A 12,299-nucleotide genomic window follows, 5' to 3' on the forward strand; every position below is an offset into this window, starting at 1 on the left:
GGGTACAGGAACAGGGCATATTTGTGTGGAGTTCTGCATTGGTACGTTCCAGTGGGACAGGGTGATTATGGAGGGGTACAGGAACAGGGCATATTTGTGTGGAGTTCCGCATTGGTACGTTTATGTGAGACAGCGAGGTTATGGAGGGGTACAGGTTCAGGGCATATTTGTGTGTAGTTCTGCATTGGTACGTTCCAGTGAGACAGGGAGGTTATGGAAGGGTACAGGTTCAGTGCATATTTGTGTGGTGTTCTGCAATGGTACGTTCCAGTGAGACAGGGAGGTTATGGAGGGTTACAGGTTCAGGGCATATTTGTGTGGAGTTCTGCATTGGTACGTTCCAGTGAGACAGGGAGGTTATGAAGGGGTACAGGTTCAGGGCATATTTGTGTGGAGTTCTGCATTGGTACATTCCAGTGAGACAGGGAGGTTCTGGAGGGGTACAGGTTCAGTGCATATTTGTGTGGAGTTCTGCATTGGTACGTTGCAGTGAGACAGGGAGGTTATGGAGGGGTACAGGTTCAGGGCATATTTGTGTGGAGTTCTGCATTAGAATGTTCCAGTAAGACAGGGAGGTTATGGAGGGTACAGGATCAGGGCATATTTGTGTGGAGTTCTGCATTGGTACGTTCCAGTGAGATAGGGAGGTTATGGAGGGGTACAGGAACAGGGCATATTTGTGTGGAGTTCTGCATTGGTACGTTCCAGTGGGACAGGGAGTTTATGGAGGGGTACAGGAACAGGGCATATTTGTGTGGAGTTCCGCATTGGTACGTTTATGTGAGACAGCGAGGTTTTGGAGGTGTACAGGTTCAGGGCATATTTGTGTGTAGTTCTGCATTGGTACGTTCCAGTGAGACAGGGAGGTTATGGAAGGGTACAGGTTCAGTGCATATTTGTGTGGAGTTCTGCATTGGTACGTTCCAGTGAGACACGGAGGTTATGGTGGGGTACAGGAACAGGGCATGTTTGTGTGTAGTTCTGCATTGGTACATTCCAATGAGACAGGGAGGTTATGGAGGGGTACAGGAACAGGGCATATTTGTGTGGAGTTCTGCATTGGTACGTTCCTGTGAGACATGGAACTTATAGAGGGGTACAGTATCAGGGCATATTTGTGTGGGGTTCTGCAATGTTACGTTAAAGTGAGACAGGGAGGTTATGGAGGGTACAGGTTCAGGGAATATTTGTGTTGAGTTCTGCGTTGGGACGTTCCAGTGAGACAGGGAGGTTATGGAGAGGTAAAGGTTCAGGGCATATTTGTGTGGAGTTCTGCATTGGTACTTTCCAGTGAGACAGGGAGGATATGGAGGGTACAGGTTCATGGCATATTTGTGTGGAGTTCTGCAGTGGGACGTTCCAGTGAGACAGGGAGGTTATGGACGGGTACAGGTTCAGGGCATATTTGTGTGTAGTTCTGCATTGGTACGTTCCAGTGAGACACGGAGGTTATGGTGGGGTACAGGAACAGGGCATGTTTGTGTGGTGTTCGGCATTGGTACGTTCCAGTGAGACAGTGATGTTATGGAGGGGTACAGGAACAGGGCATCTTTGTTTGGAGTAATGCATTGGTACGTTCCTGTGAGACAGGGAGGTTATGGAGGGTACAGGGTCAGGGCATATTTGTGTGTAGTTCTGCATTGGTACATTCCAATGAGACAGGGAGGTTATGGAGGGGTACAGGAACAGGGCATATTTGTGTGGAGTTCTGCATTGGTACGTTCCTGCGAGACATGGAACTTATAGAGGGGTACAGGATCAGGGCATATTTGTGTGGGGTTCGGCAATGTTACGTTAAAGTGAGACAGGGAGGTTATGGAGGGTACAGGTTCAGGGCATATTTGTGTTGAGTTCTGCGTTGGGACATTCCAGTGAGACAGGGAGGTTATGGAGAGGTAAAGGTTCAGGGCATATATGTGTGTAGTTCTGCATTGGTACGTTCCAGTGAGACAGTGAGGTTATGGAGGGGTACAGCTTCAGGGCATATTTGTGTGGAGTTCTGCATTAGAATGTTCCAGTAAGACAGGGAGGTTATGGAGGGTACAGGATCAGGGCATATTTGTGTGGAGGTCTGCATTGGTACGCTCCAGTGAGATAGGGAGGTTATGGAGGGGTACAGGAACAGGGCATATTTGTGTGTAGTTCTGCATTGGTACGTTCCAGTGAGACAGGGAGGTTATGGAGGGGTACAGCTTCAGGGCATATTTGTGTGGAGTTCTGCATTAGAATGTTCCAGTAAGACAGGGAGGTTATGGAGGGTACAGGATCAGGGCATATTTGTGTGGAGGTCTGCATTGGTACGTTCCAGTGAGATAGGGAGGTTATGGAGGGGTACAGGAACAGGGCATATTTGTGTGGAGTTCTGCATTGGTACGTTCCAGTGGGACAGGGTGATTATGGAGGGGTACAGGAACAGGGCATATTTGTGTGGAGTTCCGCATTGGTACGTTTATGTGAGACAGCGAGGTTATGGAGGGGTACAGGTTCAGGGCATATTTGTGTGGTGTTCTGCAATGGTACGTTCCAGTGAGACAGGGAGGTTATGGAGTGTTACAGGTTCAGGGCATATTTGTGTGGAGTTCTGCATTGGTACGTTCCAGTGAGACAGGGAGGTTATGAAGGGGTACAGGTTCAGGGCATATTTGTGTGGAGTTCTGCATTGGTACATTCCAGTGAGACAGGGAGGTTCTGGAGGGGTACAGGTTCAGTGCATATTAGTGTGGAGTTCTGCATTGGTACGTTGCAGTGAGACAGGGAGGTTATGGAGGGGTACAGGTTCAGGGCATATTTGTGTGGAGTTCTGCATTAGAATGTTCCAGTAAGACAGGGAGGTTATGGAGGGTACAGGATCAGGGCATATTTGTGTGGAGTTCTGCATTGGTACGTTCCAGTGAGATAGGGAGGTTATGGAGGGGTACAGGAACAGGGCATATTTGTGTGGAGTTCTGCATTGGTACGTTCCAGTGGGACAGGGAGTTTATGGAGGGGTACAGGAACAGGGCATATTTGTGTGGAGTTCCGCATTGGTACGTTTATGTGAGACAGCGAGGTTTTGGAGGTGTACAGGTTCAGGGCATATTTGTGTGTAGTTCTGCATTGGTACGTTCCAGTGAGACAGGGAGGTTATGGAAGGGTACAGGTTCAGTGCATATTTGTGTGGAGTTCTGCATTGGTACGTTCCAGTGAGACACGGAGGTTATGGTGGGGTACAGGAACAGGGCATGTTTGTGTGTAGTTCTGCATTGGTACATTCCAATGAGACAGGGAGGTTATGGAGGGGTGCAGGAACAGGGCATATTTGTGTGGAGTTCTGCATTGGTACGTTCCTGTGAGACATGGAACTTATAGAGGGGTACAGTATCAGGGCATATTTGTGTGGGGTTCTGCAATGTTATGTTAAAGTGAGACAGGGAGGTTATGGAGGGTACAGGTTCAGGGAATATTTGTGTTGAGTTCTGCGTTGGGACGTTCCAGTGAGACAGGGAGGTTATGGAGAGGTAAAGGTTCAGGGCATATTTGTGTGGAGTTCTGCATTGGTACTTTCCAGTGAGACAGGGAGGATATGGAGGGTACAGGTTCATGGCATATTTGTGTGGAGTTCTGCAGTGGGACGTTCCAGTGAGACAGGGAGGTTATGGACGGGTACAGGTTCAGGGCATATTTGTGTGTAGTTCTGCATTGGTACGTTACAGTGAGACAGGGAAGTTATAGAGGGGTACAGGATCAGGGCATATTTGTGTGGAGTTCTGCATTGGTACGTTCTAGTGAGACAGGGAGGCTATGGAGGGGTACAGGTTCAGGGCATATTTGTGTGGTGTTCTGCATTTGTATGTTTATGTGAGACAGGGAGGTTATGGAGGGTACAGGTTCATGGCATATTTGTGTGGAGTTCTGCAGTGGGATATTCCAGTGAGACAGGGAGGATATGGACGGGTACAGGTTCAGGGCATATTTGTATGGAGTTCTGCATTGGTACGTTCCAGTGAGACTGGGAAGTTATGGAGGGGTACAGGTTCAGGGCATATTTGTGTGGAGTTCTGCATTGGTACGTTCCAGTGAGACAGGGAGGTTATGTAGTGGTACAGGTTCAGGGCATATTTGTGTTGAGTTCTGCATTGATACTTTCCAGTGAGACAGGGAGTGTATGGAGAGGTACAGGTTCAGGGCATATTTCTGTGTAGTTCTGCATTGGTACGTTCCAGTGAGACATGGAACTTATAGAGGGGTACAGGATCAGGGCATATTTGTGTGGGGTTCTGCAATGTTACGTTAAAGTGAGACAGGGAGGTTATGGAGGGTAGAGGTTCAGGGCATATTTGTGTTGAGTTCTGCGTTGGGACGTTCCAGTGAGACAGGGAGGTTATGGAGAGGTAAAGGTTCAGGGCATATTTGTGTGTAGATCTGCATTGGTACGTTCCAGTGTGACAGGGAGGTTATGCAGGGTACAGGTTCAGGGCATATTTGTGTGGAGTTATGCAGTGGTACGTTCCAGTGAGACAGGGAGGTTATGGAGGGGTACAGGTTCAGGGCATATTTGTGTGGAGTTCTGCATTGGTACTTTCCAGTTAGACAGGGAGGTTATGGAGGGTACAGGTTCATGGCATATTTGTGTGTAGTTCTGCATTGGTACGTTCCAGTGAGACAGGGAGGTTATGCAGGGTACAGGTTCAGGGCATATTTGTGTGAAGTTTTGCAGTGGTACGTTCCAGTGAGACCGGGAGGTTATGGAGGGGTACAGGCTCAGGGCATATTTGTGTGGAGATCTGCATTGGTACTTTCCAGTGAGACAGGGAGGTTATGGAGGGTACAGGTTCATGGCATATTTGTGTGGAGTTCTGCAATGGGACGTTCCAGTGAGACAGTGAGGTTATGGACGGGTATAGGTTCAGGGCATATTTGTGTGTAGTTCTGCATTGGTACGTTCCAGTGAGGCAGGGAAGTTATAGAGGGGTACAGGATCAGGGCATATTTGTGTGGAGTTCTGCATTGGTACGTTCTAGTGAGACAGAGAGGTTATGGAGGGGTACAGGTTCAGTGCATATTTGTGTGGAGTTCTGCATTGGTACGGTCCAGTGAGACAGGGAGGTTATGGAGGGGTACAGGAACAGGGCATATTTGTGTGGAATTACGCATTTGTATGCTTATGTGAGACAGGGAGGTTATGGAGGGTACAGGTTCAGGGCATATTTGTGTGGAGTTCTGCATTGGTACGTTCCAGTGAGACAGGGAGTTAATGGAGGGGTACAGGAACAGGGCATATTTGTGTGGAGTTCCGCATTGGTACGTTTATGTGAAACAGGGAGGTAATAGAGGGGTACAGGTTCAGGGCATATTTGTGTGGAGTTTTGCATTGGTACTTTCCAGTGAGACAGGGAGGTTATGGAGGGTACAGGTTCATGGCATATTTGTGTGGAGTTCTGCAGTGGGATATTCCAGTGAGACAGGGAGGTTATGGACGGGTACAGGTTCAGGGCATATTTGTATGGAGTTCTGCATTGGTACGTTCCAGTGAGACAGGGAAGTTATGGAGGGGTACAGGTTCAGGGCATATTTGTGTGGAGTTCTGCATTGGTACGTTCCAGTGAGACAGGGAGGTTATGGAGTGGTACAGGTTCAGGGCATATTTGTGTTGAGTTCTGCATGGATACGTTCCAGTGAGACAGGGAGGTTATGGAGAGGTACAGGTTCAGGGCATATTTCTGTGTAGTTCTGCATTGGTACGTTCCAGTGAGACATGGAACTTATAGAGGGGTACAGGATCAGGGCATATTTGTGTGGGGTTCTGCAATGTTACGTTAAAGTGAGACAGGGAGGTTATGGAGGGTACAGGTTCAGGGCATATTTGTGTTGAGTTCTGCGTTGGGACGTTCCAGTGAGACAGGGAGGTTATGGAGAGGTAAATGTTCAGGGCATATTTGTGTGTAGTTCTGCATTGGTACGTTCCAGTGTGACAGGGAGGTTATGCAGGGTACAGGTTCAGGGCATATTTGTGTGGAGTTATGCAGTGGTACGTTCCAGTGAGACAGGGAGGTTATGGAGGGGTACAGGTTCAGGGCATATTTGTGTGGAGTTCTGCATTGGTACTTTCCAGTGAGACAGGGAGGTTATGGAGGGTACAGGTTCATGGCATATTTGTGTGTAGTTCTGCATTGGTACGTTCCAGTGAGACAGGGAGGTTATGCAGGGTACAGGTTCAGGGCATATTTGTGTGAAGTTCTGCAGTGGTACGTTCCAGTGAGACCGGGAGGTTATGGAGGGGTACAGGCTCAGGGCATATTTGTGTGGAGATCTGCATTGGTACTTTCCAGTGAGACAGGGAGGTTATGGAGGGTACAGGTTCATGGCATATTTGTGCGGAGTTCTGCAATGGGACGTTCCAGTGAGACAGTGAGGTTATGGACTGGTATAGGTTCAGGGCATATTTGTGTGTAGTTCTGCATCGGTACGTTCCAGTGAGGCAGGGAAGTTATAGAGGGGTACAGGATCAGGGCATATTTGTGTGGAGTTCTGCTTTGGTACGTTCTAGTGAGACAGGGAGGCTATGGAGTGGTACAGGTTCAGGGCATATTTGTGTGGTGTTCTGCAATGCTACGTTGCAGTGAGACAGGGAAGTTATAGAGGGGTACAGGTTCAGGTCATATTTGTGTGGTGTTCTGCAATGGTATGTTCCAGTGAGACAGGGAGGTTATGGAGGGTTACAGGTTCAGGGCATATTTGTGTGGAGTTCTGCATTGGTACGTTCCAGTGAGACAGGGAGGTTATGAAGGGGTACAGGTTCAGGGCATATTTGTGTGGAGTTCTGCACTGGTACATTCCAGTGAGACAGGGAGGTTATGGAGGGGTACAGCTTCAGTGCATATTTGTGTGGAGTTCTGCATTGGTACGTTCCAGTGAGACAGGGAGGTTATGGAGGCTTACAGCTTCAGGGCATATTTGTGTGGAGTTCTGCATTAGAATGTTCCAGTAAGACAGGGAGGTTATGGAGGGTACAGGATCAGGGCATATTTGTGTGGAGGTCTGCATTGGTACGTTCCAGTGAGACAGGGAGGTTATGGAAGGGTACAGGTTCAGTGCATATTTGTGTGGTGTTCTGCAATGGTACGTTCCAGTGAGACAGGGAGGTTATGGAGGGTTACAGGTTCAGGGCATATTTGTGTGGAGTTCTGCATTGGTACGTTCCTGTGAGACAGGGAGGTTATGAAGGGGTACAGGTTCAGGGCATATTTGTGTGGAGTTCTGCATTGGTACATTCCAGCGAGACAGGGAGGTTCTGGAGGGGTACAGGTTCAGTGCATATTTGTGTGGAATTCTGCATTGGTACGTTCCAGTGAGACAGGGATGTTATGGAGGGGTTTAGGTTCAGGGCATATTTGTGTGGAGTTCTGCATTAGAATGTTCCAGTAAGACAGGGAGGTTATGGAGGGTACAGGATCAGGGCATATTTGTGTGGAGTTCTGCATTGGTACGTTCCAGTGAGATAGGGAGTTTATGGAGGGGTACAGGAACAGGGCATATTTGTGTGGAGTTCTGCATTGGTACGTTCCAGTGGGACAGGGAGTTTATGGAGGGGTACAGGAACAGGGCATATTTGTGTGGAGTTCCGCATTGGTACGTTTATGTGAGACAGCGAGGTTATGGAGGGGTACAGGTTCAGGGCATATTTGTGTGTAGTTCTGCATTGGTACGTTCCAGTGAGACACGGAGGTTATGGTGGGGTACAGGAACAGGGCATGTTTGTGTGGAGTTCGGCATTGGTACGTTCCAGTGAGACAGTGATGTTATGGAGGGGTACAGGAACAGGGCATCTTTGTTTGGAGTAATGCATTGGTACGTTCCTGTGAGACAGGGAGGTTATGGAGGGTACAGGTTCAGGGCATATTTGTTTGTAGTTCTGCATTGGTAAATTGCAATGAGACAGGGAGGTTATGGAGGGGTACAGGAACAGGGCATATTTGTGTGGAGTTCTGCATTGGTACGTTCCTGCGAGACATGGAACTTATAGACGGGTACAGGATCAGGGCATATTTGTGTGGGGTTCTGCAATGTTACGTTAAAGTGAGACAGGGAGGTTATGGAGGGTACAGGTTCAGGACTTATTTGTGTTGAGTTCTGCGTTGGGACATTCCAGTGAGACAGGGAGGTTATGGAGAGGTAAAGGTTCAGGGCATATATGTGTGTAGTTCTGCATTGGTACGTTCCAGTGTGACAGGGAGGTTATGCAGGGTACAGGTTCAGGGCATATTTGTGTGGAGTTATGCAGTGGTACGTTCCAGTGAGACAGGGAGGTTATGGAGGGGTACAGCTTCAGGGCATATTTGTGTGGAGTTCTGCATTGCTACTTTCCAGTGAGACAGGGAGGTTATGGAGGGTACAGGTTCATGGCATATTTGTGTGTAGTTCTGCATTGGTACGTTCCAGTGAGACAGGGAGGTTATGCAGGGTACAGGTTCAGGGCATATTTGTGTGAAGTTCTGCAGTGGTACGTTCCAGTGAGACCGGGAGGTTATGGAGGGGTACAGGCCCAGGGCATATTTGTGTGGAGTTCTGCATTGGTACTTTCCAGTGAGACAGGGAGTTTATGGAGGGGTACAGGAACAGGGCATATTTGTGTGGAGTTCCGCTTTGGTACGTTTATGTGAGACAGCGAGGTTTTGGAGGTGTACAGGTTCAGGGCATATTTGTGTGTAGTTCTGCATTGGTACGTTCCAGTGAGACAGGGAGGTTATGGAAGGGTACAGGTTCAGTGCATATTTGTGTGGAGTTCTGCATTGGTACGTTCCAGTGAGACACGGAGGTTATGGTGGGGTACAGGAACAGGGCATGTTTGTGTGTAGTTCTGCATTGGTACATTCCAATGAGACAGGGAGGTTATGGAGGGGTACAGGAACAGGGCATATTTGTGTGGAGTTCTGCATTGGTACGTTCCTGTGAGACATGGAACTTATAGAGGGGTACAGTATCAGGGCATATTTGTGTGGGGTTCTGCAATGTTACGTTAAAGTGAGACAGGGAGGTTATGGAGGGTACAGGTTCAGGGAATATTTGTGTTGAGTTCTGCGTTGGGACGTTCCAGTGAGACAGGGAGGTTATGGAGAGGTAAAGGTTCAGGGCATATTTGTGTGGAGTTCTGCATTGGTACTTTCCAGTGAGACAGGGAGGATATGGAGGGTACAGGTTCATGGCATATTTGTGTGGAGTTCTGCAGTGGGACGTTCCAGTGAGACAGGGAGGTTATGGACGGGTACAGGTTCAGGGCATATTTGTGTGTAGTTCTGCATTGGTACGTTCCAGTGAGACAGGGAAGTTATAGAGGGGTACAGGATCAGGGCATATTTGTGTGGAGTTCTGCATTGGTACGTTCTAGTGAGACAGGGAGGCTATGGAGGGGTACAGGTTCAGGGCATATTTGTGTGGTGTTCTGCATTTGTATGTTTATGTGAGACAGGGAGGTTATGGAGGGTACAGGTTCATGGCATATTTGTGTGGAGTTCTGCAGTGGGATATTCCAGTGAGACAGGGAGGATATGGACGGGTACAGGTTCAGGGCATATTTGTATGGAGTTCTGCATTGGTACGTTCCAGTGAGACTGGGAAGTTATGGAGGGGTACAGGTTCAGGGCATATTTGTGTGGAGTTCTGCATTGGTACGTTCCAGTGAGACAGGGAGGTTATGGAGTGGTACAGGTTCAGGGCATATTTGTGTTGAGTTCTGCATTGATACTTTCCAGTGAGACAGGGAGGGTATGGAGAGGTACAGGTTCAGGGCATATTTCTGTGTAGTTCTGCATTGGTACGTTCCAGTGAGACATGGAACTTATAGAGGGGTACAGGATCAGGGCATATTTGTGTGGGGTTCTGCAATGTTACGTTAAAGTGAGACAGGGAGGTTATGGAGGGTAGAGGTTCAGGGCATATTTGTGTTGAGTTCTGCGTTGGGACGTTCCAGTGAGACAGGGAGGTTATGGAGAGGTAAAGGTTCAGGGCATATTTGTGTGTAGTTCTGCATTGGTACGTTCCAGTGTGACAGGGAGGTTATGCAGGGTACAGGTTCAGGGCATATTTGTGTGGAGTTATGCAGTGGTACGTTCCAGTGAGACAGGGAGGTTATGGAGGGGTACAGGTTCAGGGCATATTTGTGTGGAGTTCTGCATTGGTACTTTCCAGTGAGACAGGGAGGTTATGGAGGGTACAGGTTCATGGCATATTTGTGTGTAGTTCTGCATTGGTACGTTCCAGTGAGACAGGGAGGTTATGCAGGGTACAGGTTCAGGGCATATTTGTGTGAAGTTCTGCAGTGGTACGTTCCAGTGAGACCGGGAGGTTATGGAGGGGTACAGGCTCAGGGCATATTTGTGTGGAGATCTGCATTGGTACTTTCCAGTGAGACAGGGAGGTTATGGAGGGTACAGGTTCATGGCATATTTGTGTGGAGTTCTGCAATGGGACGTTCCAGTGAGACAGTGAGGTTATGGACGGGTATAGGCTAAGGGCATATTTGTGTGTAGTTCTGCATTGGTACGTTCCAGTGAGGCAGGGAAGTTATAGAGGGGTACAGGATCAGGGCATATTTGTGTGGAGTTCTGCATTGGTACGTTCTAGTGAGACAGAGAGGTTATGGAGGGGTACAGGTTCAGTGCATATTTGTGTGGAGTTCTGCATTGGTACGGTCCGGTGAGACAGGGAGGTTATGGAGGGGTACAGGGACAGGGCATATTTGTGTGGAATTACGCATTTGTATGCTTATGTGAGACAGGGAGGTTATGGAGGGTACAGGTTCAGGGCATATTTGTGTGGAGTTCTGCATTGGAACGTTCCAGTGAGACAGGGAGTTAATGGAGGGGTACAGGAACAGGGCATATTTGTGTGGAGTTCCGCATTGGTACGTTTATGTGAAACAGGGAGGTAATGGAGGGGTACAGGATCAGGGCATATTTGTGTGGAGTTTTGCATTGGTACTTTCCAGTGAGACAGGGAGGTTATGGAGGGTACAGGTTCATGGCATATTTGTGTGGAGTTCTGCAGTGGGATATTCCAGTGAGACAGGGAGGTTATGGACGGGTACAGGTTCAGGGCATATTTGTATGGAGTTCTGCATTGGTACGTTCCAGTGAGACAGGGAAGTTATGGAGGGGTACAGGTTCAGGGCATATTTGTGTGGAGTTCTGCATTGGTACGTTCCAGTGAGACAGGGAGGTTATGGAGTGGTACAGGTTCAGGGCATATTTGTGTTGAGTTCTGCATGGATACGTTCCAGTGAGACAGGGAGGTTATGGAGAGGTACAGGTTCAGGGCATATTTCTGTGTAGTTCTGCATTGGTACGTTCCAGTGAGACATGGAACTTATAGAGGGGTACAGGATCAGGGCATATTTGTGTGGGGTTCTGCAATGTTACGTTAAAGTGAGACAGGGAGGTTATGGAGGGTACAGGTTCAGGGCATATTTGTGTTGAGTTCTGCGTTGGGACGTTCCAGTGAGACAGGGAGGTTATGGAGAGGTAAATGTTCAGGGCATATTTGTGTGTAGTTCTGCATTGGTACGTTCCAGTGTGACAGGGAGGTTATGCAGGGTACAGGTTCAGGGCATATTTGTGTGTAGTTCTGCATTGGTACGTTCCAGTGAGACAGGGAGGTTATGCAGGGTACAGGTTCAGGGCATATTTGTGTGAAGTTCTGCAGTGGTACGTTCCAGTGAGACCGGGAGGTTATGGAGGGGTACAGGCTCTGGGCATATTTGTGTGGAGATCTGCATTGGTACTTTCCAGTGAGACAGGGAGGTTATGGAGGGTACAGGTTCATGGCATATTTGTGCGGAGTTCTGCAATGGGACGTTCCAGTGAGACAGTGAGGTTATGGACTGGTATAGGTTCAGGGCATATTTGTGTGTAGTTCTGCATTGGTACGTTCCAGTGAGGCAGGGAAGTTATAGAGGGGTACAGGATCAGGGCATATTTGTGTGGAGTTCTGCTTTGGTACGTTCTAGTGAGACAGGGAGGCTATGGAGTGGTACAGGTTCAGGGCATATTTGTGTGGTGTTCTGCAATGCTACGTTGCAGTGAGACAGGGAAGTTATAGAGGGGTACAGGTTCAGGTCATATTTGTGTGGTGTTCTGCAATGGTATGTTCCAGTGAGACAGGGAGGTTATGGAGGGTTACAGGTTCAGGGCATATTTGTGTGGAGTTCTGCATTGGTACGTTCCAGTGAGACAGGGAGGTTATGAAGGGGTACAGGTTCAGGGCATATTTGTGTGGAGTTCTGCACTGGTACATTCCAGTGAGACAGGGAGGTTATGGAGGCTTAC

Source organism: Hemitrygon akajei, unplaced genomic scaffold (genome assembly GCF_048418815.1).
Source record: "Hemitrygon akajei unplaced genomic scaffold, sHemAka1.3 Scf000164, whole genome shotgun sequence".
In the NCBI taxonomy this organism is placed as follows: domain Eukaryota; kingdom Metazoa; phylum Chordata; class Chondrichthyes; order Myliobatiformes; family Dasyatidae; genus Hemitrygon; species Hemitrygon akajei.